The sequence below is a fragment of the Equus asinus genome, chromosome 22, assembly GCF_041296235.1.
Source record: "Equus asinus isolate D_3611 breed Donkey chromosome 22, EquAss-T2T_v2, whole genome shotgun sequence".
Classification (NCBI taxonomy): Eukaryota; Metazoa; Chordata; class Mammalia; order Perissodactyla; family Equidae; genus Equus; species Equus asinus.
This window is the reverse complement of record NC_091811.1, coordinates 63,863,193-63,888,500: the sequence shown is the minus strand read 5'-3', so window position 1 is coordinate 63,888,500 and position 25,308 is coordinate 63,863,193.

Genomic DNA, 25,308 nt, shown 5'->3' with positions numbered 1-25,308 from the left:
CACCATATCTCTACTCTCCTATACAGCAAAACTTCTCAAAATGTGGTCTGCATTAGTTGTCTTTTTGGTGACTTTCCGTTTTCTTCTCAACTTTATCTTATTTGGATTTCATTCTCACTATTCCACTGAAATGATTACTGACTACCTGTTGAACATTCCCACTTGTTCATCTAATAGGTATCTCAAAGTTAACACATCCAAATACATCTCTTTATTTCCCTCATGTAAAACATGTTCCTTAAATGCTGCTTTGAATTTTCATTAAATTGAAGTATGATTTCTAGACAATAAAATTTACAAATGTTGATTGTATAGTTTGATATTTACCTACACATAGCTCTTTGTCACCTTTTTCCAGTACGAGATGCAGGACATTGTCATCAACCCAGAAATTTCCTTCATGTTTCTTTTCCTCTCAATACTCTCACACATAACCTCTTTTGTGACTTCTATCATGATGGGTTAGCCTAGTCTTGAACATCATATAAATAGAATCATACCACGTGTACTTTTTGTGTTAGGTGTATTACACTCCAAATAATATTTTTGAGACTTGTTAATAGTTCTTTCTTAATGCTGCGTAGTATCCAGTTGTATGAATACATCACAATTGGTTTATTCCTTCTCTTGATAGACACTTTCTATTTCATTAATTTCTGATTTTATTTTTTAATATTTTCTTTCTTCTACCTTCTTTGTGTCTAATTTCCTCCTCCTTTTTTAGCTTCTTGAGATCAAAACTTTTATCACTGATTACACACATTTCTTCTTTTCTAATACATGCATTTAAAATAAAAAATTTTCTTTAAATCGCTGCTTGAGCTCACAAGTTTTGATATGGTATATTTTTATTATCTTTCCATTCAAAATTTTTTCTAATTTTCATTGTGATTTTCAATTTGACTCATAGGTTATTTAGAATGTTACTTAGTTTTCAAATATTTTAGGGTCTTTTAGTTATCTTTTTGTTATTAATTTCTAGTTTAAGTTTGTTGTGATCAGAGAACACAGTCTATGATTTTAGTCCTTTGAAATTTATTGAGAATGATTTTATGTCCCAGCCTATAGTCTATTTCTGTTAATGTCCCAGATTCATTTGAAAATAATGTATATTCTGAAGTTATTGGATATGAAGGCATATAATGTCAATTAGGTCAGGGTGGTAGTGTTGTTCAATTGCTAATGTCCTTTCTGATTTTTTGTTGGCTTTCTCTATAAATTACAGAATAACTCATATTAAAATCTCCAGCTATCATTGTAGATTTGTCTATTTCTCCTTTTTGTTCTGTGAATTTTTGCTTCATATATTTTAACATATTTTTAAGTAATACACATAGGATTTTTATGTCTTTCTGGCCAGTTGGATGATTTATATATATGAGATGCCTTTCTTCATTTCTGATAAAATTCTTTGATCTCATGTCTCATTTGATTGATATTAATGTTTCCACACCAGCTTTCTTATGGTTAGTGTAGGGATGATGCAGTTTTTCCAAATATTTTATTTTCAACTATTTGTATCTTTATGTTTAAAATATATCTCTTGAAATGGCAAATAGACGGATCTTTTAGAAAATCCCTTTTTGAGATATGTGCTATTGATCTCATTGGCTCAAGGTGGTCAAATAATGTGTCTAAGTTCACATGGTGCAGAAGCAGAGTCAGGATTTAACCAAAATCTGACCTCAAATTTTATCTACTTATCTCACTATGCTGCCTTCCAGAATAACTCATTCCGGGACAATTCCTCCTATGACGTGGTGCCACTGCATTGAATCCAAAGATAGAGTGACAGGGCTGTTCCTAAGTAATAATGTAGTTACAGTGCAAGTTATAGAATATCTTTTTTCCTTAAAGAAAATTTTAAAACAGCAAAGTTGAGTATTGTAACAACACTCATATACTTATAGAACTAACAGTTATCAACTATCGTATTTGATGTACATCATGTTTTTCCTACAAAACCATGCAGATTAAGTTGAATTGGTTTTTTTTTGTTCCTCTTCCACTCTCCCACTCCCTGGCCCACTTCCATTTACAGAGAAACACTAAATTTGGTGAATTACAGATGGCTGTTTGCTAAAATTCCTGCTTTCCTTTTCACAGTTTGGAGTTGTCACTGGGAAATGCCTGTCCAGCCAGGGGCTCCATGTCCAAATTCCTCTTCTCTTTAGGTGTGACCTTATGACTACTTCTCATCAATGTGATGACTGAACGTCACCTCTTGCCAAAGCTTTTAAGAAGCAGATGTGTTCCCTCTACATCTTTTTTCTCTTCTGTTTGTTGGATGCAGATGAAAAGGTCTTAGAAGATGTTAGAGTTTAACTTTTTTGAATGTTAGAGTTTAAAGATTGAAGGAGTGTGAATCCATGGCTCACTTTATGAAAGAATAATATGTGATGACAAGGAAAATCTGCGCTGGACTGTTACGAGCAAGAAATAAATTATTGGGTTGGGCCACTGAAATTTTAGAATTACTTTGTTATATTACCCTAATTAATCATTCTAATCAATGATCTAATTAATGACTCTAATTTTATATTTTATGTTTGTAGATATATTGCTCTAATTAACTACTTTAATAAATCCTAATTTATACCTATATTTCCCTAATTAATTACTCTAATTAATTCAATATTTAGTCTTTTATAGATATATTACCCTAATTACTTTAATTAATCAAAATATCTTTCTAATTATTTTCCTACTTAATTACCTTAATAGTACAATTTTTACTTTTTGTAGCTATTTATCAATAAAATAATTTTTATTTGTGCCTTTTTAAAGAAACTATACATGAAAAATATGTAAATATTGATTTGTGAATTATTTTTTCCTAGGTTTTTGAAATCTATGTTGATATATGTATATATATATATATATATATATAACATAGATATCTGAATTAAAATAGATAGTTTCTCTTAATTGTTATATAGAACACTATTTTATGAATATAAGTCATGCTATTTGTCTCTTCACTTCTGATGAGCATTTAGGTTACTTTCTCTTTTTCTGTTTTATTTTTCTATAATAAACGCTGCTGCAATGAACACCTTTCTATAGTTTCCTTGAGCACAAATGCAAGAACCTTCTAGGATATATGCTTATACTTCAACAATCCTATTCCTTGAAAGTGAGCATTTATCTAAAAATCTTTAGATAAAGAGTATACGATTTTGTGGGCAGTGCATATTTTCATGATCTATGAGCCCAACTAAGAGCTATTCCCTTCAAGCTCAGGCCACTTTAAATTCTCCTTGCTCCTTTGAGATAAAAGAACCACATTTTGATATGGGTAATATACATAAGCTACATGAACATCTGTTCTGGTTCAGAAACACTGTAAATGTGATAATTTCTTTAAGAAATAATTACTGACTGAAAATTCTTTAGCATGAATGAAAATTACAGTTGAGGTCGTGCCAAAATGACCATCCCTTCAATTTCAGAAGCACTAAAAGATGCCAGCAATTAATTCTGAATCTGATACAGTGACGGAAATTGCAGACGGATAGGGGGAACTTAAGGCTTATGATGACATATGGACAATGAGCAATGGAAACAATAGTAGACACTCACCAAAGAAATGAAAGTTAGGATGAAGCTTAAAGAAGGTAACACTGGAAGTAGCCAAGGCTCATAGGTAAACTGTTTCATCCTAGGTCTCAGACATAACAAGGGCAGACAGAAGATTTGAACCCAGGTCTGTCTGACTTCAAAATCTGAGTTCTGACTATGCTAGATCCCTGCTTGTGTATAGAATGTGACAAATACATGACGTGAGGCGTCAGAAAGATTTGGATTTGAATCCTTCCTGTGTCACTAACAGATGTGAGACCTTGCCTAGTTTCCTCCTCACTAAGTTGGGAACAATAATAACTGCCTTCTACGGTTGTTGGGAGAATGAAGATAACGTTTGTGATGCTCCTGCCGTGTCCAGGCGCCTACTCAACGTTAGTTCCTCGCTCCTTTCCTGAGAAATCAGGTGGTCTGTATGATTCACAATTAGATTAAACCAACCTCAGCTTCTTTGTACAAATTATTTCTATGGAAAAATTGGTCTCATTTAACTTTACTTTCTTTAAGAATAAAAAATTGCAGCAAAATAGTGACTTTGTGACTCAGAGACAGAAACAGTGGCCTAATTCTGAGCACGTATAAACCCACACACGTGCATGTGGCACAGAAGGTCCCAGATGGCGTCCCTCCAACTGAGTCCCAAAGGTTCTGCCTCCTTATCAAAACTTCTCCCCAGATTATTAAAAATGTCAGGCCTGGGATGATCCAAATTTTAGTAAGTATCAAAGACCCTAAAATGACAATAAAATGTCATGACTTTATGATATAGCGTTATGTTTATGGCGCACTTTAATTATAGGTACTAGCAATCAGGCAAGGAAATTATTTGAAGAGAAGAGAAGGTTCCCCTTCAGACCTTTAAAATATGATTTTTAAACTCCTTTTCAGATAAGAGTGAAGTTGAGGTGGTTGACGTGCCTTGGGTCACAGTGAGCCCCAATTAAAATTCAAGATGCAGAGTGATCCAAGAGACAGAATTTGAAGTATAAAGCTGGGAGATAGACTAAATATTGTATTAACATGAAGATGCTAGGAGGGGAGACAGAATCTTGGATGAAGACTGGGACAGAAAACGAGCACGGAAGATAAGAGCAAGACGGTTCATGACGGAAGGGAAGTGGAGGGACAGGAAATCTATCCTGAATCCCTGGAGTGTGTCTACACAGAGTTTTGTGCGGAGAGGACGCTGTGTGGGGTCTCAGTTGCTTAAGACATGTACCACCACCCAGTAAGATGCCTCCTGCACATCTTGCTATAAGATGAGTGAGAACTGTCGACTCGACATTAGAGAACACAGAACACATCATTTCAGTCTGAAGACCATATAAAATAGAAGAGCAGAACATCTGCAAGCTGATCCGGGAACAGTAAGCCCAGATTCTGAAACAAATGCAATGGTCCAAACCACATTTTTAAGGATGCTGAAGCAAAAACTAGTTCCAGAGCCTGTTTTGCTCTCAGGGATACAGATTTTTTCAGGGGTATTTTCAATGAGTTAGTCACATCACATTTTCATGTCAGTGTTGCAGTTTTTGTGTCCGACGTGTATCAGTTCACAGCTGGGAGATTTTTAGACATTTGTTGGCAGCATTATGTCACTTTATAACTACAGCTTTTTCCATTGAAACCCAGTTTATTCACATTCAGTGTAGATTTCTCTTTTTAATTAAAGAGCTCCCTGAATTGGAATTGGAGCTCTCTTCTCTATCTCTGTGTGTGTAATCTTTAGTTAAAACAAAAAGAACGTCTTTCAATATATTTCACATGACTAGTTACACTAAGGAGGCAGGAAAGGGTTAAATAGTGGAAGCCTGGAGACCGGCAGCCAGGGAGGATGGGAAAGCCCTGGCTGAAAGTGTTTATGTGCCAATTCCATTTTCCGACGGGGCATCAAAATGGATATTGCTTCTCTGCAAAAAGATTTGGACTAGAACTTCACTCATCAACAAAGTGCATGCAGAAGAATAAGAAATTGGTAGGAGGAGTTTTGCCAAGAGTTGGGAGAAAATAAGAATCGTTAGAAACACAATGGAAGAAGATTGTTCTTAATGCGAAAGTTGAACAAGTACATAATTAGAGCAGGAAGCAAGGGCCCTGATCTTCGCAATGCAGGAACGACAGGAAACACACACAAGACAAATCGGCAGGATGTGGACCATGCAAGAAAGAGGAGAGAGGCCGCATCACAGCAAAGACTCGTCTTTATCTGTGACGCATCTCCTCTGTGTCCATGGGGGGTCCATTGGGGTCCATGTATTGAACTACGTAGCTGTGTAGTAAAATGGTATGTTTTGTGTTTCATAGCATAGGATCAATCATCTTCAACCGCTCTATTATTTTCATGAAAACCCCAAGGAAACAAGCCCCCTGGACTGGAAACAAGTCTTATGCCAGGATATGCTCTACACCATGTATTAATAATCATATACACGCCCCATCACCCCATGTAGACGCGAGCCCTCTGATCGCATTGAGCAGTATCTTCTGCAAGTTACAAGGCTAACAAAGAAAAAAACCTGCTACTTTGGTATGCCAAGGAATGAGATGTGCCACAATGAGTATCCATCTCTGCATGAGGAGAACCCTGGAATCACACTTGATTCGGTTTATTCCCTCATCACCTACCACCCAACAATCTACCAGCGTTTCATGGGATCCACCTCAAAAGCATAACCCAAGCTGACCACTTCTTGCTAATTCTGCTGCTACCATCCCTGACAAAGGGATCCTGCAGCAGCCCCCAAATGGTCGCCTGGATCCTGCTCTTGCCCTCATATTCTTTTTTATTTTTTTTTTAATGAGCAAGTCAAATTTCATTTAAGAATTAAAAATAAAAGAATTTTAATAAAATAAAATAAAAATTTAAGGTGTACACCATGATGTTCTGATATACATACACCTAGTGAATTGATCACTACAGACAAGCTAATTAAGTTATTCATCTCCTCACATAGCTACCATTGTGTGTGTGTGAGAGCGCCTGAAATCCACTCTCTTAGTAAATTTCCACTATACACTCCTAGCAAATTTCCCCTATATTTTTTTCACTACATAGCAAGTGACGTGGTCTTTTAAAAAATAAAAATCATATTGTGTCCCTTCCCTCCTCAAAATCTCCTAGTGGCTTTCCGGTACAATTTGAGTATAACTCAAATTCCTTGCCGTAGCCCAGAAGACTCTCTGTGCTCTGGCCCCTGCCTCCCTCCCCTCTACCTCACAGCCCTCTCTCCCTGGCTCACTGCTGTCCAGCCACAAGGCTTTTCTCTCTGTCCTTTGACCAGGACATGCCTGTTGCCTTCTGAAGGACTTTTGTCTCAGGTGTCTTCTCTGCCTGCAATGTCCGCCTCCAAGACCTTTGCATGGCTGCCTTCTTCTCAACATGCATGTCCCAGTGGAAATCTCACTTCTAAAAATGCCTTTCCTATTCGCCACATCAGTAGTGGCCACACATAGCACACCCACTCCCCTGTCCCACTACACAGTTGTGTTGTCTGTATAGTAATGATCGCTATGTAAAATTACACTGTATTTGTACATGTGTTTGGACATGTATGCGACTCTTGTCTATCCCCCCAATCCCGAATATGAAGCTTTGTGAGGGCAGCAGCTGTGTCTTCTTCTCCACTGCATCCCAGTACTGAGAACAGGGAAGGGCACATAACACAAAGTGTGTGGCAGACACTTGCAGCTTAGTAAGTACTTGAGTGATGTATAGAGCATCTGATATGACGAGGGAGGAAATTTTACTCCCCAAAGGTTCATTTTTGGGAGCAGATTATTTGTATGGAAGACATACTTGAATAACTCATTGCTGTGGACTGTGAGACCCCAAGGACATTCTTGAGGAATAAAAATGGTTGCTTAGTTGCTATACATGAGGCAGAGAGGGATTCACTTTATTCCTGCAAGAAAGGAGGAGGGAGCGAAGAGAGAGAAGGACTGAAGGAGAAGGTTGTAGGCTAAATGGTCCTCTTCTTTTGTGATCTGCATGTATCCATTTTGAATTTGTAAAATAGTTACTAGAAATGGTTCTAATGCAGAGAACAGTGAAGAGGTCTGTTTGACATCTGAATCAATACAGCGTTGTGGGACTTGGAGGCTGAAGAAGCCATGAGAAAATAAGTCTCTGGAAATGCAAAAGGGAAGGTTCAGACTTTGCCAGGTCACAGAATTGGTGGAACCTAAACGTGCTATACTTTAAGCACCTAGAGCCAAGGGCCTGAAATCATGTCTAAATTTCCCATATATTCCTCATATGTCGATTCTAACAGTAGGTCCACTGATTGCTTCCAATGGTCGGTCAAGAATTCTGCCAGTCTGAGCTTGCAGGCAGGGGTTATTTCCACAATGACACAATCTGCTGCCAGTCCCTAAGAGGCCAGTGTTCTCCCAAACTCATGAGCCAGTCATACTCATCTTTCAAAGAGGTCAAAGCACGTGTGGGAGCCTTTGTTTTGTTTAAAGCTTGTTTAGAAACTGGTATCTTTGGGTATTTCTAGAGTTACAATTTTGAAATATGTACAATAAAAATTCTGAATATTTAGGAAAGCAGTTATTGGCCATAAAAATAATACATTTGCAAATAAAAAAAGACTAAATATGCTTCAACAGTCCCTCCTTGGCGCTGAAGATCAGTGACTAAACATGCGCCCACATCTTTAAGTCTGTGGAACGTATATATTTGATGGGCCTTTTGAGATGGTTTTCCTGAGGATTTATAACCCGATCAGACTTCAAAAAAATTTATCAGACTTCAAAAAGATTCAATTTCAAGCCTGGAGAATCAAGGGAGCAGAGAGAGAGAGAGAGAGAGAGTGTAAAGGCGATTCGGTGCTGCTGGAGCGTGGCGCTGTGCTCTCCCAGCGCTCTGCCAGAGGCCTGGCTCCAATAATGGTATTTCAGCTTCAGCACCGAAGAAACTCAGTTTATCTGTGAAATCACAAGGCAATTATCCACGGTTGGACGTGGCTGAGTTAATCGAATGCACATAAGCATTGATTATCTAGGTAGGAGTGTGGGGGTGGTTGCAAATGTTCATACACTTGAAGCTTTGTGCAAATCTAAAGGGAACTGAGGAAAAAACAAGCATTTTCTCTGCATAAAAGTCATGGAAAGTGTGTGGGGGCTGGCTTTATAAAGGTAAATTTCACGTGCACTTTTATGTGAGTTTAACATTTAATTGGACAGCTCTGGCTTTCAACTATCTCTAGGGTTATTTTTAATTCTTCAGTGGTTTTATTCTCTTTTTCCATTCTATTTCAATGCTATGCACAAATGTAAGAGTAACTTTTTTTTTTTTAATGGACATTGAAATTGTTTCCTAGACAACACCAGTTAGAGTTAAAACTAAGATTCTAAAGCAGAAAAAGAGATTTCTCAAGGTCAGGATTCATGCCATCCATGACCTCTGCCATAGCCATGCCTCTCTCTGAAATGTTTTTCGGGAAAATTTTGGGGAACACGGTACTCTGTGGGGATGTCTCAGACCATCCATGTATACATCACAAGTCATATTTCTTTTTCTCCTAAGGCATGCAGAGCACGGGGGAAATTCTGAAGTCTTGTCTCTTTCCTGTGCCCTATCCAGGAAAAGGGTAAGGTCCTATTCTTATTCTCCTGGGTCTTCAGATCTATCTAGGGTCCTATAGTCCCCAACACTCCACCCTGGCTTTGTCTGGGATGGGAAGAAGAACACTGAAATTTTCTAAACTTCTTGTTTCCTCTCTAATTGTTTCCACCCTCATCAGACTCAGCAATATTCTAGGGATTTCTCCCTATTCGAAATCATCTTGTTTATTTTTATGTTGACTTGTTTATTGTTAGTCTCTGATCACTAGAAACTAAAATCTGTGAGATTGAGGCTTCTGTCTCATTCACCTCTATATTCCCAGGACCTAGAACAGAGTGCCCAGAACACAGCGTGCATTCATTAAATAGTTTTTGAATAAATTAATAGGATCAGGGGGACACTTTATTTAGTCGTGGATAGAATGGTTTAAAAAGAACAAACAGGGGGCTGGCCCCGTGGCCGAGTGGTTAAGTCTGTGCGCTCCGCTGCAGGCGGCCCAGTGTTTCGTTGGTTCGAATCCTGGGCACGGACATGGCACTGCTCATCAAACCACGCTGAGGCAGCGTCCCACATGCTACAACTAGAAGGACCCACAACAAAGAATATACAACTATGTACCGGGGGGCTTTGGGGAGAAAAAGGAAAAGATAAATTCTTAAAAAAAAAGAACAAACAGGATAAGAAAATTAATCAACTGTTCAGACGGATTTCAGTATCAATAATAGGTTCCTCTGGTACTGGTTTTATTTCAGAGGGGGACACAGTGTAATTTCCATGGATGCAGAGTACAAAACTCCTTTTGACAAGGGAACATCAAAGTGACAAGAATATTCCAAGAGCATGGGAATGGACTGAAAAGCTTTAGATGTGTGTCAATTAGGGAAGGAAAGGAAAGACATTTAGGGGAAAACAACTGTGGCTATATTTGAGGTTGAGAGGCCTCAGGTCCTCAGTTCCTACCCAGAACAGGATTCCGAATTGGGAGAAACTCTGTTCTCAGCTGAATATTCTGCTATAGCTGAGCAGGTAGTACAACAGTAGCCCTGAGTAGAACTTATATTAGAAAGTGCATAGGAGCATTGTTCTATCCATGTGCTAAACCAATAAGAGAACATCCTTTTAAATCACGAAATAATATTAAGTACAGGGAGTTGAACTTAGGTTTAGTGACTGTTACTAGGAGTCTCATGGGAAATCTTGATTTCTGCATCTTAAGAAAGTTATGATATTTCCAGGAAGAGTTGGGAAAGTGGCAACTACAATTATCTCTTTGATTGAAGCCAGTGTGCGTGAAGGGGCTATTCGAGGAAGACTGACTTTAAATATTAGGGGCTTTAGTCTCGAGAGTTAAGGCACCAAAAAGTACCAAGGAAATCAAAATGAAGCCAAAATAATGACAAAAGGAACTGGAAATTTATTGAGTACTGACCAAAAGAGTAAGACCCAACCGTATGCTGTATACAAAAAGTGCATTTGAAATACAAAACACAGATAGGTTGAAAGCAAATTGAATGGATAAAGAAAGATATAATATGCAAGCAGTGAGCACTGAAAAGCTGGTGAGTATATTAAGATCAGACATAGCAGACCTCTAGACAAAAAATATTAACAGATAAATAGGCGTACTAAGTCAATTCACTGGAAAGACATAAAAATCATAAATGTGTATGTATCTAATAACAGAGATGCAAATTACATGGAACAAAAATGGACAGAATTGAAGAGAGACATAGATAAATCCAAATCATAGTTGGAAATTTTACAATTCCCTTTCATAATTGATAGCACAATTTCACAGAAAAGCAGTGAAGACACGGGATTTCTGAACACACTATCAACTTCTTTGACCTAATTGATGTTTATAAAACACTACAGCCAACAGTGGCAGAATATACATTTTTTTCAAAAACACATGTATATAAATCAAGATAGAGTATATGGTGGGCCAGAAAATAACCCACAATAAATTTAATAACACTAAAATCACACAGAGTATGTACCCTGGCCACAATGGAATTGTATTAGAAGTCAATAAGAAAAAGATACCTAGAGAATTGATTTTGGGTCATTTATATTTCCACTCACCTCACTCCCAAAATTACTAGGAGAAAAGCAATTGTTTCCTTACTGGAAATGGTAACTAGGAAATTATCCAGTATATTTATTTGATTGTTTGATTTTCATTTCCCTTTCATCCAAAAAGTTTTCTTTCCTGGGTTTAATGAAAGAAATGCAAATCTGAAACTTTGGCTATGAGCCACAATTAATTTTGAAATTCTTAATAAGATTGTGATTTCTTAATTTTTAAAATAACACAGGGAGAACCTCAAGGTTATGATTTTAATTTTAATTCAAAAGGTCATATTCTGGAAACTGTCCTTTATAATATGCTTCTTTATTTTCCCTCCACTTTCCCAAAGTGCTATTTCTCCTTTCTTTTTTGAGCTTTCTTTAATTTAAAGTTCAAGCTTAAAAACAAGTTTACAACAGTAGAGAACCCACTGGACATTTAGAAATGCCACTATAATCATATAAATTTTATTATTTTATTGAGAGTCAACAGTGTGCCAGAGGTTGCTAGTGACCACAAATCAGACAAAATAAACTCTAACTGTCGGTTCCAGGCATAAATTCTCCCCTCACTGTCTCATGAGCTGTGAGGATAAGTGAGACACTCAAAGCACAGTACTTTGAGCTGCTCAGGATTACAGAATGGAATCCATTTCCAATCATTTTCTTGTTACTGGATTCGGATGTCCAAGTTCTTCTGGAAACTTGGAAAACCAGCTGATAGCTTATTAAGTTGTACTGCTGGAAAAGTGAATCATTTGATAACTTCACAACTTTTGGGGGAGGGGTAATTAAAACTCTGCTTAAGCAACACTGCATCCAATATGTTATTTCTGTCTTCTTTTCTAAAGGCTCACAATCAGATGCAGTCAGAGTACAGAGCTCAAAATTTTAACGGATCCTCACTGGCAAATTAATACAATTTCAACTCCTCATCTGTCATATTCGGCCGCAAATGACCTTTCCACCTTCCCCCCTTCACGTGCTGTTCTTCCATCACACCGAACACTTGCAGTTCCCTGATGTCTATGTCAGGCTTTCTTTCTTTCTTTTTTTTTTTTGTTTCCAAAGATTGGCACCTGAGCTAACAACTGTTGCCAATCTTCTTTTTTTTTTTTTTTTCCTGCTTTATCTCCCCAACCCGCCCCCCCCCCCCCCCCCCGACCCCGTTGTATATCTTAGTTGCAGGTTCTTCTAGTTGTGGGATGTGGGATGCTGCCTCAACGTGGCCATGTCCGAGCCCAGGATATGAACCCTGGGCCGCCGCAGCAGAGCGTGCGAACTTAATCACTCGGCCACGGAGCCAGCCCCTATGTTGGGCTTTCTTAACTGTTGCCTTTGCTCACACTGTTCCTTTACTTGGTGCTCATTTATTTCTTTACTCAATTATTAAACAAATTTTTAAAAAACAAATGTTTATCAAGCATCTGATATGTGCCAGGCACTATGTGGGCGGTGGAGAAATGACAGTGTCTGAGACATACATAGATGCTGTCCTCTTGAAGTTTATGTCCTAGTGAGGAAAACAAGCAAACAGAAAATAAGTAATCATATAAATAAATGAAATAGTTGCTAAATAATGGTAAGTGAGGTAAAGAGACAAGTGGCTGGAAACAGGGACTGTTCAGGGACAAGTAGGAGAGAAGCATTACAGATAAAACGATTGGAAACGGGCTCTCTGCAGAGGTCACAACTTCAGCTGAGGTGTAAAGCATGAGGAATTTGTCAATTCAAAAGTGAGGAAAGAGTTTCCAAGACAGGAGGAACACCTTTTGCAAAAACTCAAAGACAAGAATGACATTGGCCTGTTGTAAGAACCCAGAGAAAACAAGTGTGGCCAAGTGTAGTGAGAGACGGGGAGAGAGGGGTAAGGTGAGGCGGGAGTAGGTGTGAGGTTTTGTGCAAGAACCGAATGAAGTAGGGAGACCAGTGACAAGACTGTTGCAGTAGAACAGAGACAGACGGATGGCTAAGGCAGCGGCTGCAGAGATGGAGAAAAACAGAAGAATTCAATACGAGCTTTAAAGAAAAAAATTGACACACTTGCTATGATATGCAGGGAGTGATAAAAGAGGAATACAAGAGGACTTTCAGATTTCTAGTTTGAGGGATTAAACCAAAGGTGATGGTGCAAGGTAGTAATAAGAAAATGAGATCTAACACAGGTAAAATACACTAAATCTTTTAAGAACTTCGTGGAAATAAATTTGGAAATTAAGGGAAAATTTAAAATTGTCTAGAAAAATATAAATGATCAAAATGGGCTGAAGAGAAACAAAAATCCTAGTAGACTAATAGGTAGTAAATAAATGCATTAGTTAGATATCTTACTTCAGTTTTGGGGCTAGCTTTGTCAAATCTGCAATGAACATATAATTTATACCTCATAAAAACCATCCTAGAAATAGTAAAAGAGGAAAAACTACACCATTTGTGAGGCTGGTCTAACCTTGAAACAAAATCAGGTAAGTACTGTGTAAGAAACGTTGCGATAGGCCTTCCTGACATAGAAACATAGCAAATATCCTCAAAAAATGAGAAGGAAACTGAACTGAGAAATGCATTAAAGTTCATTTTGAACAAGTGTGGCTTATCCGTGTGTGTCTGGAAGGTTAACAGTGTATGTTAATGTAATTCTCTATACTAAGTAAATTCAAGGAGAAAAAACATATGGACCATTGCAATAGATGCAGAAAAAGCACTCGATAAAGTCCAACATCTAAAATGTTAGCAAAATAAAACAGAACAGGCTGCTGCCTCTGCTCCTGTCCCAGCTTCCATTCTATTCTCAACCTGTGGCTGATGTGTTTAGTAGAGAAGTCATTAAGATTATGTCCTTCTCCTGCTCAGAACCTTTCAATTCCTTCTTATCACAGTTAGCAAAAATCCTCAAGATTCTGGCTTTGACCTCAGAGGCCTGCAGGCTGTGGCCTCGGCCAACTCTCCAACCTCACTGACTGCGCTGATGCGCTCTCACCTCAGGACATTTGCACTTGTGATTCCCTCTGCCCTGAATGCTCTTTCTTATCATATCTGCGTGATTTGTTCCCTACTTTCATTCAGGCCTCTGATCAAATGTTACCTCTTCAAACAGGCCTTTCGGGACATCTTATATGGAATATCTTATTCCCCCTCCCCACCAAAACCCTTTGCCTTATGCAGCTTTGTCGTTTTTTGGCAGGGAATAACATTTATTACTCCCTGACATTCTATTACACGTTTATTTGTTCTCTCTTTCTTTTTTTTAGAAGCTTCATGAGAATGGGGAGCTTCCTCCACTCCACTCCTCGACTGCCTTATTCCTACTGTACTCACGACAGTATCTGGTATATAGTAGGGTCCCAATAAATATTTGTTGAATGAATGATAGATGCATGAATGACCTACTCCAAGGCCAGTTGTTGTGAAGATTGAATAAGATAATACATGGTCAGTTTTCAAAGGAGTTTGCTTTTATAAAAAGATTAAAAGAGTCTATAATGAATTTTAAAATATTGCCCAGGGCCAGCCCTATATTTACATTATACATGTACATATGTTCCTCCATTCCACATGAGACTTACCATTCAATCTTCAAGCCTTCTTTAGAAAATAGCAAATCTTTTTTGATTTTTCTGTAACCCATTAAATTGAAATAAATTATTAATTCTTATGAACTTATTACTCGGAGATAAAATGTTAAGTCTTATGACAAAGAGTATAATAATATTAGGATCAAAAATAAACCACTAGTGTAAGAACTAATTACACTGGTATTTTAAAATTACATCAGTACTTTTTAAACAACTAGAAAATCAGGGTCCTGAATTTTTAAATTATCCTAGATCTAACAAGTCTCAGGATAGACTTTCTCTCTGTTTTTCTATCATAATGTATTATAAGGTATTTTATTAGGCCTATGAGGCTATAAAAATATGTTTTGATCCCTCAAGGAATTTATAATCTAAGAGGGAAGATGTGTCATTATAATGTGGAGTAGGAAATCATACATACCCCCTGTGGTTAGAGAGAAAACACTCGGGGAGTTCAGACCGGGTAGCGACATTTCCTACCCGAAGGATGGGGTGGGTGTGTCACTACAGTCACTTGCAAGAGGAATCAGCTGGAGTTAATGTAAGAAAAATAGCTAATTATGGAACATCAGGAAGGAGTCACTGAGTCCTTTTCCTTTCAGTCACCAATGCAAGTTTTGAATAAGAACCACCCTGTCCAGCCTCTCTCAAACCTTCGGCAAAGGAGGTCAAAAAAATGGGACTAGAAAACGTGTGGGCTGACCAAGGATGCTGGCACATACGCACTGAGCTCTCCCAGGACCTGGACCAAACCAAACTTCAGGGGTGAAAGTCCTGAGAAAAGTGACAGCTTAACGACTTCACAGAACACCAAATAGAAGTCTAAGAATTTTACACGAAGTTCATGCACCGTCACAGTGAGAGGTTCTGTAAGTGGACGTGCTCTGGCTACAGGCTTTATTATTACTAATGAATATTTTGTTTAAGTGACTTTTTAAAGGGCACTAAAGAAGTCAGTCACAGAGCCCGAATTAGAAAGAACTCTTGATTCTCAGTCCTATGTTTAGACTTATACTTAGAAGGTTTCCTTGCACGCAGAGATACTCATGAAGTTGAAGTTTTTCCAAATTTTAAAGTGACCCAGGTAGACTCTGACCCTAACAATAACAGCTTCCTTCTACTCAGCACCTGCTCTGCTCCACGCACTATTAAGCACCACGCAAATACTATTTTTAACTCTTATAACAGTGCAACGTAGGCATTTGGGTCCACATTTTTTCAGATGAGAAAATAGAGGGTTAAAGCTTTTACTTAACATCACGTGGCTTGTAAACTAGAATTCATGCCCAAATAGACCTGCTACGCTGTAACTTTGCTACCAAGTTGATCAGTACGCTTGTAAACTAGAATTCATGCCCAAATAGACCTGCTACGCTGTAACTTTGCTACCAAGTTGATCAGTACGCATTTACTGAGGTTCGACTATGTTGAAAGCACTTGGAAAGTCATACACACTCTACCGGCAAATCTTTTGCTGCAGTGTAAGCTCTGCTTGCTCCTCGGTTTAGAGCCTCACCTACTGGGTCTGTGGGCCGGATGAGGCCAGGCTGTGCTGGGCACTGGCAGCGACTCATACCTGGGTTGGCTTCCAACACAACAAGGAAAGAGAGCCGTGCTCTTTCCTGTTATTCTCAGCCTGAACATAGAGGTGATGCTTATTTCTATTAATGGTAAGAACTAACATTTATTGAGTGTCTGCCATGTGTCAATATTGTTTCAGGGACTTATGCATTTAATTTTCACAAGAATTTTGTGTGGTAGGTATTAATGTGTCCCCCCGCCCCCATTCACATGAGGACACTGCAGTATAGAGAGGTCTAGTAGCTGGACTAAGACCACACACCAGGTAAGGTAGAGTAGCATTTGAATCCGATAGCCTGGTTCTAGGAACGGGGCTATGAATCACTGCTCTCCTTGTCTTTGCAAAAGAAATCTGGGTGGAGGCAGTGAGGCCCTTCGAGGATAAATCGTTATTAAAGAGACCAGGTACATTGACCTTGGCATTCCAATGCCTGAGGCACACAGAACTTTTACTTCCCTTCCATTTTCTGTCTTTTCCTGCATTGTTTAATTTCTTTCTCAAATTTACACAAATTACACATCAATACTTTGCTGTAAGTATTCATTGTTAGAAAAGTACCTAAAGAATTCATGGTCCCTCTGCTTCCCTTCTGCCTCCTTCTCTACCCTCGACCTCACCCAGAGGTGAGGCTCCATCAGAACTTTCTCCAGGAACACATGGATGTACTTATTCAGGTACACACTTTGGTTTCTCTTTTGGTGTGCTTACATTAGCATAAACGTAATAAAGCAACATGCGTATAGGGTCACTCACTTTTGTAAGAGTCCCAGCCTACCACGTGGGTACGTATTCATCTTCCTCATTCATTTTGACTGCTCTGCATATCCAAATATAGAGGTACCATAATTTATTTAACTATATATGTCTCTTTATCAGAGAAAGCTGAAATAAACACACTTGTATAACTCTTCTGTGTGTGTCTATAATCATTCTTTTGAATAGACACTTAGGAGTAGAATTGCTGGGTCTAGGAATGCAATTGCAAATTTTAATTGAAACCACTACTTACCCACCAAATCGGCAGCAGCAATGCGTGTGTCTGAATGCCTACTTCCCCATATGCCAACACCTGATATTTTCTATTTTTTATATTTTACTCATCTGATGGCCAATAACATACAATTTTTACATGATTTTTATCAAGCTATCTTTTCAGATGTTATTGGCTATTTTTTTTCTATCTTTGCATCTTTTGCCCATTTTTCTATTGGTTTGTTTACTCTTTCTTATTCCCGGAAGCTTTTATATTTTGCAGCTATTAAATGTGTATTTATGAATACACTGCTAACGTTTCTTCGATCAGTTGCTGGCCTTTTAACTTTTTTCGGTTTTATTGAAGTATAAATGACAACTAAAATTGTAAGATATTTAAAGTGTATTTTAATTTTGTATGTACATAAATACACACTTTTCTTACTTTTTATACAGAAGTTTCTATACCGTCCAATCCATCAATCTTTTCTTGGAAAATGTTGGGGTTGTTTGTTGCTTAGAAGACCCTTCACTACCCCCAAATTATTTAAAAAATTCTATTTTCTTCCAATATTTGTACAAGTCACTTTCTCTTCCCATTTACAGATAGATTTTTTTTTAGTGATGTCAGGAGCCATCTCACGTAGCCTTATAGTCTTTAGAAAGCAATGCGAGCTTTCCCTTCTGACCTCAGCACTCCGGAGCCCGTGGTGGGGCTGAGGCTCTCAATCTACGTGCACATGGCAAGTCCCTCTTCTGCCGCAGGCCAAGATTTCAGCTCTTCCAAAATCAGCAAGTAAAACAGAGCGGTATGTGGCTTGGTTTTTCTCACGTTATTTGAGCATTACAGTGTGCCAATCACTGCTTTCTGGAAGTAGTTGGAAATACTTTCCAGTAGAAATTGTTCTCCTTTGATCTGGGGGCTGTGGGAAGGGTAATGTCTCAGGGCAGCTGTCACGGTTAAACTGATCTGAGGATGGGTTCCTGGAAATGACTCGATAATGATTTCAAGGGGAAATTGGGCCCGGGGCCCGAGGCTGGTGGGGGTACTCCACAGTGTTAGCACTGGAGGTCATCTTCTTCAGCCAGTTCAATGCCATTAATTCTATATGTCTATATGTCTAGAATTACAAACGAGGACACTGGGGTAAGAAAGCATCACTTGTCTAAGGTCACCTAGCTAGAAGGACAACGAGTAAACTAATATTGTACAGATGACGTGATGTGACAGTGAGCTTCGTTAGGGCTAGTAGCAAACTCTGCATCTTTCTGTGCTGACCCTTCAGCACTTCTGACATTCGGGAAATATTTTAGCCTTTGAGGTTGTTTAGAATGCCATCCCCAAATGAAAGAATAACTATAACCCTGTACATGCACCCTCTAATTCATTCCTGTGATGGAAAAGTCTTCACTTTCCCCACACCCTGAACGACCACAGATCTCTGAGGTCCTACCTTCCACCAAAATTGTGTTGCTTTTTCTCATTGCAAAACACTTCCCCCAGCATGACCTCATTTGATTCTTACTTGAATTTGCCTCAAAAAAATTTAAGTAAGTGAAAAAATACACAAACATCCCTGAGGATTTGGGGTATCATGAGAACATACACTGATCACCGCATAGGGCCGCTTTCCCATCTCCCCACCACCTTAGACCTTTCCTGACGCAGTATTCTCTCTCCTAGGGTGGCTTGTTGCTTCTCTCAGTGAAACCTTAAGGCAGTGCCTGGAGCACTGCAGGAAATCAATAAACTTTAAAAAACATGTGTTTGCCCTTTTATAGATGTGTTTATTTATTTATTTCTTTATGAAGAGGTGATATTTCTACAAAAGGGTATACTGGAGAAGGTTACCCTCGACCTCATCCCCTGACCACCCCGTTGCCCGCCCACAGGGCTACTCCTGGCCAGCACCTAACAGCTGGTTCAGAAGCATCACGTGACTGGCTGTGTCCCAGCTAGGGATTCCAGGAAACTCGTCAGTCTCTGCCCCTGGAAGCCCCAGCGTGGCTTTTGGGAGGTAATCAATGTTTAATTGAGTGTTTTTCAAACTTAAAAAAAAAATCACAACCAACAGTAAGACCCGTACTTAAATAACACACACACACATTTTAAATAGCAGATACATTTCAGCAAACCATACTTACTCTTGCTATATAAGGTATACCCTCATATTTTCAGTTCTGTTTCATTTTTTGACAACCCACTAAACATGCACATAATATATTTTCTCTCTCTAACTCAATTCAATTTAATAATGTCTTATTTTTCTCTTTGTAAAAGTTAGAGAGACTTTGGTTAGACATGGGCTGATCGCTCAAGTTTGCCGGAGCTCCCCGGCCTTGCCCCCACCCCCGCATGATAAAGGAATTTAAATAAAAGGGCAAAACACAAGGGCCAAGAGGAGAAAATAGCAACAGCGTTTGAAGGCTGGACAGCAGATGGGTAAGTGATAACAGATTCGGCCGAAGCCTTTCCCTGGGAAAAGCCCAGAAGCCGACTGTTTCCTGCAGGGAATCTGAGAAAGACGCCGGAAACGGAGGTCGCGCTGCCCGTGAGAGAAGGGCTGGAATCCGGCCCGGGCTCCCTCAGCAAGACCGAGCCGGAAGCTGCATTTGCCAAGAGAGGGCGACTTTCCCAACAGGGAACCTTCTACGCAGGTTGAGGGAGGGGCATGACGTGGATTAGACTCTTTTATATGGAGATGTCCAGAGATTCTCTCTGTTTTCCGTCCACTTCTCCTTCCTGCCTGGACCACACGACCTCTCCCGGGCTGGGGCTCTCTCGGGTTCCGCGGGGCTGCCTCTCATCTTCGTGCCGGTTCTGCACACGTGCTGGCTCCGGCTGCCTCTGCCAGGCCTCACCAGCATTCTCTGCACCCGCTTTCTGTCTCTCAGAAACGGGGAGGTAGCTTTTGTTAGCTAAAGGCTCTTGTTTGCATTGTGCTTTTTTTTTTTTTAACTTTGTTATTATTATTACTATCAGTATTTTTCATTTAATGAGGATTTTGAAAGGAGATCAGGCAAAAGCATGTGCTCATAACTGACCAGATATTTGCAGGTAAATCTTTCGTTGGTTAATATCTGTACATACATGTGCAGGTTACAAAGCACAGTGGTAACCGGCGCCCTGACCTGAGAATTAGCACTTGGACAATTCCCGCGAAGCTCCCTGATGCCGCTCCTGACATGCTTCTCTCCCTCCTTCATCCCAGAGGCAGCCGCTCTCCTAGATTGCGTTCACTGTACTTTCACTTTTCATTTTTTTTAATGGCTTTATCACAACGGTATATATATTTTTTTGCTAATTTGGAGGTTTTAGAAATATTGAATCATATCTAATCTCTTGCAACTTACTTTTTTTCATCATTTTTGCTTCTAAAATCGTCTCTGTTGATGTGAGTAGCTGTATTCTTTTATTTTCGCTGCTGTGTAGTGTGGCTACGCCGCCATTTATTTATCCGCTTCCCTGATATGCGATCATCCCAAATGTTTCTTTTTTGTCTTTTTTTCTCTTTTCATTTTTTTTAATGAATAGTGTTTCTACGAACATTCTTCTACATACTTTCTGATACAGATATACAAGAATTTCTCTGGCTTAGGAATGAAATTACTGAGTTTTAGGATAGTCACAGGTTCAGCCTTAACAAGATAATGCCAAATTGTTTTCCAAAAGTTTTTTGCCCTTTTATACTTGTAAAAAAAACGAGTACCCATTTTTCCATATTCTTGATAAAACTTTGCATAGCCAGCCCTCCTCTTTTTGCTGAGGAAGATTGGCCCTGAGCTAACATCTGTGCCCATCTTCCTCTACTTTTTATGTGGGATGCCTACCAAAGCATGGCTTGATAAGTGGTGCGTAGGTCCGTGCCTGGGATCTGGACCATCGAACCCTGGGCTGCTGAAGTGGAGTGCATGAACTTAACTGCTACGCCACCCGGCCAGCCCCATGGAAAGTGTTTTTAGATAAGATTAATAATTAAACCAGGGGCCATCCCCATGGCTGCAGAACTAGAATGACCTGCATCTAGGATACACAACTATGCACTGGGGCTTTGGGGAGAAAAAAAAAAAGAGAAAGATTGGCACAGATGTTAGCTCAGGGCCGATCTTCACAAACACACACACACAAAAGCATTTAAATCAGTGAACTTTGAGCAAGCAGATTGCCCTCCATGATGTGAGTGGGCCTTGTCCAATCAGTTAAAGGCCTGAATAGAACAAAAAGGCCATCCTCCGCAGGCAAGAGTGAGTCCTCCAGCAGACTGTCTTTGGACGTCATCTGCACTGTTGGCTTTCCTGGGCCTCCAGCTTGCTGATGGCAGATTTTGGACTTGCTAGCCTCCATAACTGCGTGAGTCAATTCCTGATAATAACACCCTTTCTCTCTCATATATCACACATCCTATTGGTACTCTTTCTCTGGAGAATCCTGACTAACACATTCATCTTTCAGATTATCCTTGTACAGTATCTCACGTAAGTCCTCCAGGGACTGAGGATTCAGAAGGGCTTGTTCACAAAGCAGCAGAGATTGTAGAGAGCAGAAGGCAAACATTTTAGAGAGAAGACAGCCATGGGTGGCAAATTAAGTCTTTGGAATAAGTGGCAATGCATGGGAACTAGGAAGTTTGTATGATGAGAATCACATGATATTAAACTAAATTACTCTTCTTCACACTGGAAATTGTAAACTTGAGGAGAGCATGGAAAAATTCCAGTGAATATGTGATCTAGATGCTGCGTGCAGCCTCTCCTGGTCCCTTCAGGAAAGAGCTCCTATCTGCCTCTTTTGGTCACGTCTAGAAGCCACAGGAATGGGAACTCCCCACTCAGCACAGGGCCTGCGGTGCACCAGGGCCGGGGTCTACCAGGCTCTTCAAACCTTCAAGTTCAGGCGTGTTAATCGCTGTGGTGTTGTGGAAGAGAACGTCCTTCTTCGTACTTTCCTAAACATAGCGCTCCAGGGGGTTGCATCCCTGCTTATGCTTCTCAGGGTAGAGGAGGCCACTTTCTGGTGCCTCTACCTCACAGCTACATGCAACGACTGTCCCCTTTCTCGGTTCGTCTGCAGCAAGGCTGCAACTAGCATCTCCTCTTCAATCAGGACTCATCTGTCTGGGAAACGTGGCTCATTACGATCCCCGTCAGCCACACTGGTGAGTAAATGGCTTGTCTTTTAGGGTGCCTAAGGGGCTCTCTTGACCCCCAATTTTTCCTGCATAGTCTATCACAGTGCCTGAAATTCCCACCATTAGTAATCACTTTTGGTGACAGCAAGAAAAATTCCTTCCTGGTCTCTATTTCCCAAGCCGATCATGTCAGAAGGAGGGGGAGCAATGAATGAGGGATGGTGTTCGATTATACTTAATTATCTTACTTCCTCCTGCGGCCCATTCAGAGAAGGAAGAAACTTATTGTTTGACTCAATTGCTTTGTTCCCTTTTGTTAAAAACGCTTAGTAATTCTTGTTGATAAAGATGGTGATGTTTTATCTAGGTGTTTCGGGTATTAAAAAGTGATCTATCATTCACATTCTTATAGCAATACATTTTACTAATAATACTTCTCATTCTATGCAAGTGTATAGTGCCATCAGCAATATTGTATAAAACCTCTAAATCAGGATAATGCAGTTCTTATGTCCCAATGGGACTTATGCATGAAGATTGCTTTAAGAAGTGTCAGGTGGGCATCTTCTCTTGCGCACATGCAGTTGCTCCCGCATCATCAGCATCATCTCAGTGCCCTTCCTGCTGCTTTGCTGCTGGGCAGTTATCTTCAGGGCTAAGGTAAGGTTAAGCCAGTATTAAAATGCAAAAGAGGAATAATCAAGTTATTATCAATTACTAAAGCCTTAGAAGTAAGTAGGTTTATCAGATTTAATCAGGAAGCAATCAGGAGTCTAGGTAATTGAGATCCAAGAAGGAAACACTTTGCTAGGAAATGGAATCAAAGGAGGTGGAGAAGACTCAAGGCCTGGAGTTCTCCAGGGAGGACAGATACGGCGATGCCCCGCAGGAAGCCTCTGGGGAGCCCGGGCGGCATGAGCACCTGGACCCTAAGTGGGGTTTCTGCTGGGCAAGAGATTCCAGAATGCTGGAGGAGATGGAGGTAGACCCTGAACTGGGAACAACAAGAGTGACTTTCTTTCTTGTTCCGCGTGGGACCTGAATCTTCATTAACTTCATGCAGGAGTGCTCTGGAAGCAAGAGCAGTGATTGCCTTAGAACTGTGAACTTGGTTCTGAAAATCCTTTTGCTGTCTGGGGTAGGGAGTAGGAGAGCAAGAAGAGCCAGTCTAGGCACTATAGGTGAAGACAGAAGATATGCATTCTTTTTAAAGGGTTTAAGTTGGAGGTTTCTGAGACAGAGTAGAAAAGAAAATGAGAAGTAGAAATAAGGTGGTGGAAAGGAAGGAGACAGACATGATAATGCTAACGGCCAGGGGTCTTTTTGAATGGTTGAGAGGGAGAGGGAGAGAAAGAGAGCGAGAGAGACTCATTACCATAGGCCTGAAGAGCTCAGATAAAATCCCAGCCGCTGAGAAACTTCTCAGGTACACACACAAAATGGAAGTCTTAGAAACTACGCATTTGTCTGAATGGAAGACCAGCTGACATGATGGTCCTCTGACTGAATGAAAGCCCTGTAGGGCGTTTTGTGGTGTTACCAGCCCAGCAAGGCAATAAGCAGCGATCTATTTGATGTTCTCTATTTCTGACTTATCTAGTTCAATGATAAGAGATCTCTTCATGGAAAAATAATATTGTGGCTGAGAATACATCTCAAAAACATTTTACTAATTTCATACAACTTCTAAGTGAATTTCCCCAATCTATACACGTGAAGAATAAGAGGTATGGGCTTAAGCTACTTCAATCTGTTGCATTTAATGGTGGTTTAACTGACTCAGCCACCTCGTAGTGGATGTGTTTCTTTGTTTTATGCCCTCCCCCATTTTAGCACTAATAAAAATTTCAGAATAGTTCAGGAAGGTATTCTATTCCTCTTAATTTGGAGTTATGAACACTAATTACAGCTATTATCCTGCATATGTCATACCCTCATACCTAATGATACAATTACCTTTTATAGAACATTCCATCAAGGAAAGCTCAACACCTGGAGAGCCAAAACACAGAATTGGCTAAATTAATTGTGCACGGGAAGATCTAACCACAAGGAGACTCTGGAACGGTCTATACCAGAAAAGGATTAACCCCCGCTCCTACCCCACAAAAAAAACATGGTAAATGTGCCCTTCAAAAGTTGGCATAACCAATTTAGTATAGTCAGGAAATAGCTTAGACTTAGAATCACAGAGAATCCAGAAACTAGAGGTAGAAATAACTTAGAGTCAGAAAGGGAGAAAGAGCTTGGGAGGATATTTGGTGCAGCTGCGTGGCTGTATGAATATGAGATATTAATATTTATACTTGGAGGTGAGGAGACTGAGTCCTGGGGCCCCCCAGCTAGCCAATGGCTAGGGGAGGATTAGAGCCTATGTTCCCAGCTTTGGTACATGTTATCTAGAGTTAATAAAAAATTTTTAAAAATTGTTTTATGATATTTTAGAAGAGCAGAGCCAAAACCCCAATGTATTAAATGAAATAGTTCAGAAGGGAGATTCAAGGAAAGAACAATTATTCTTATCAAAGGAATAACTTAGGGATTTATGGCTATATGACCTAGTTCAGGAGACATTGAAATAAGAAGAGTTTTCTTCAATTAAGGTGTGGGAAGGGTAGGAAGGAAATACTTTTTAAAACAACTTTCTAAGATCTGTGTTCATCCTTCAAATTTTTCTTCTATGTTATTTCGCCTAACCACAAATAGCTTTATAAAAGCACAGTGGAGTTCTTCACTAACGGATGAAACAGTTTGGCATTTCTTTCTCTGTTACAACCACATCACCCCTGAAAGTTTCCCTAGGCCATTGAGAGAAAGTGTGTTTCCCTTTTT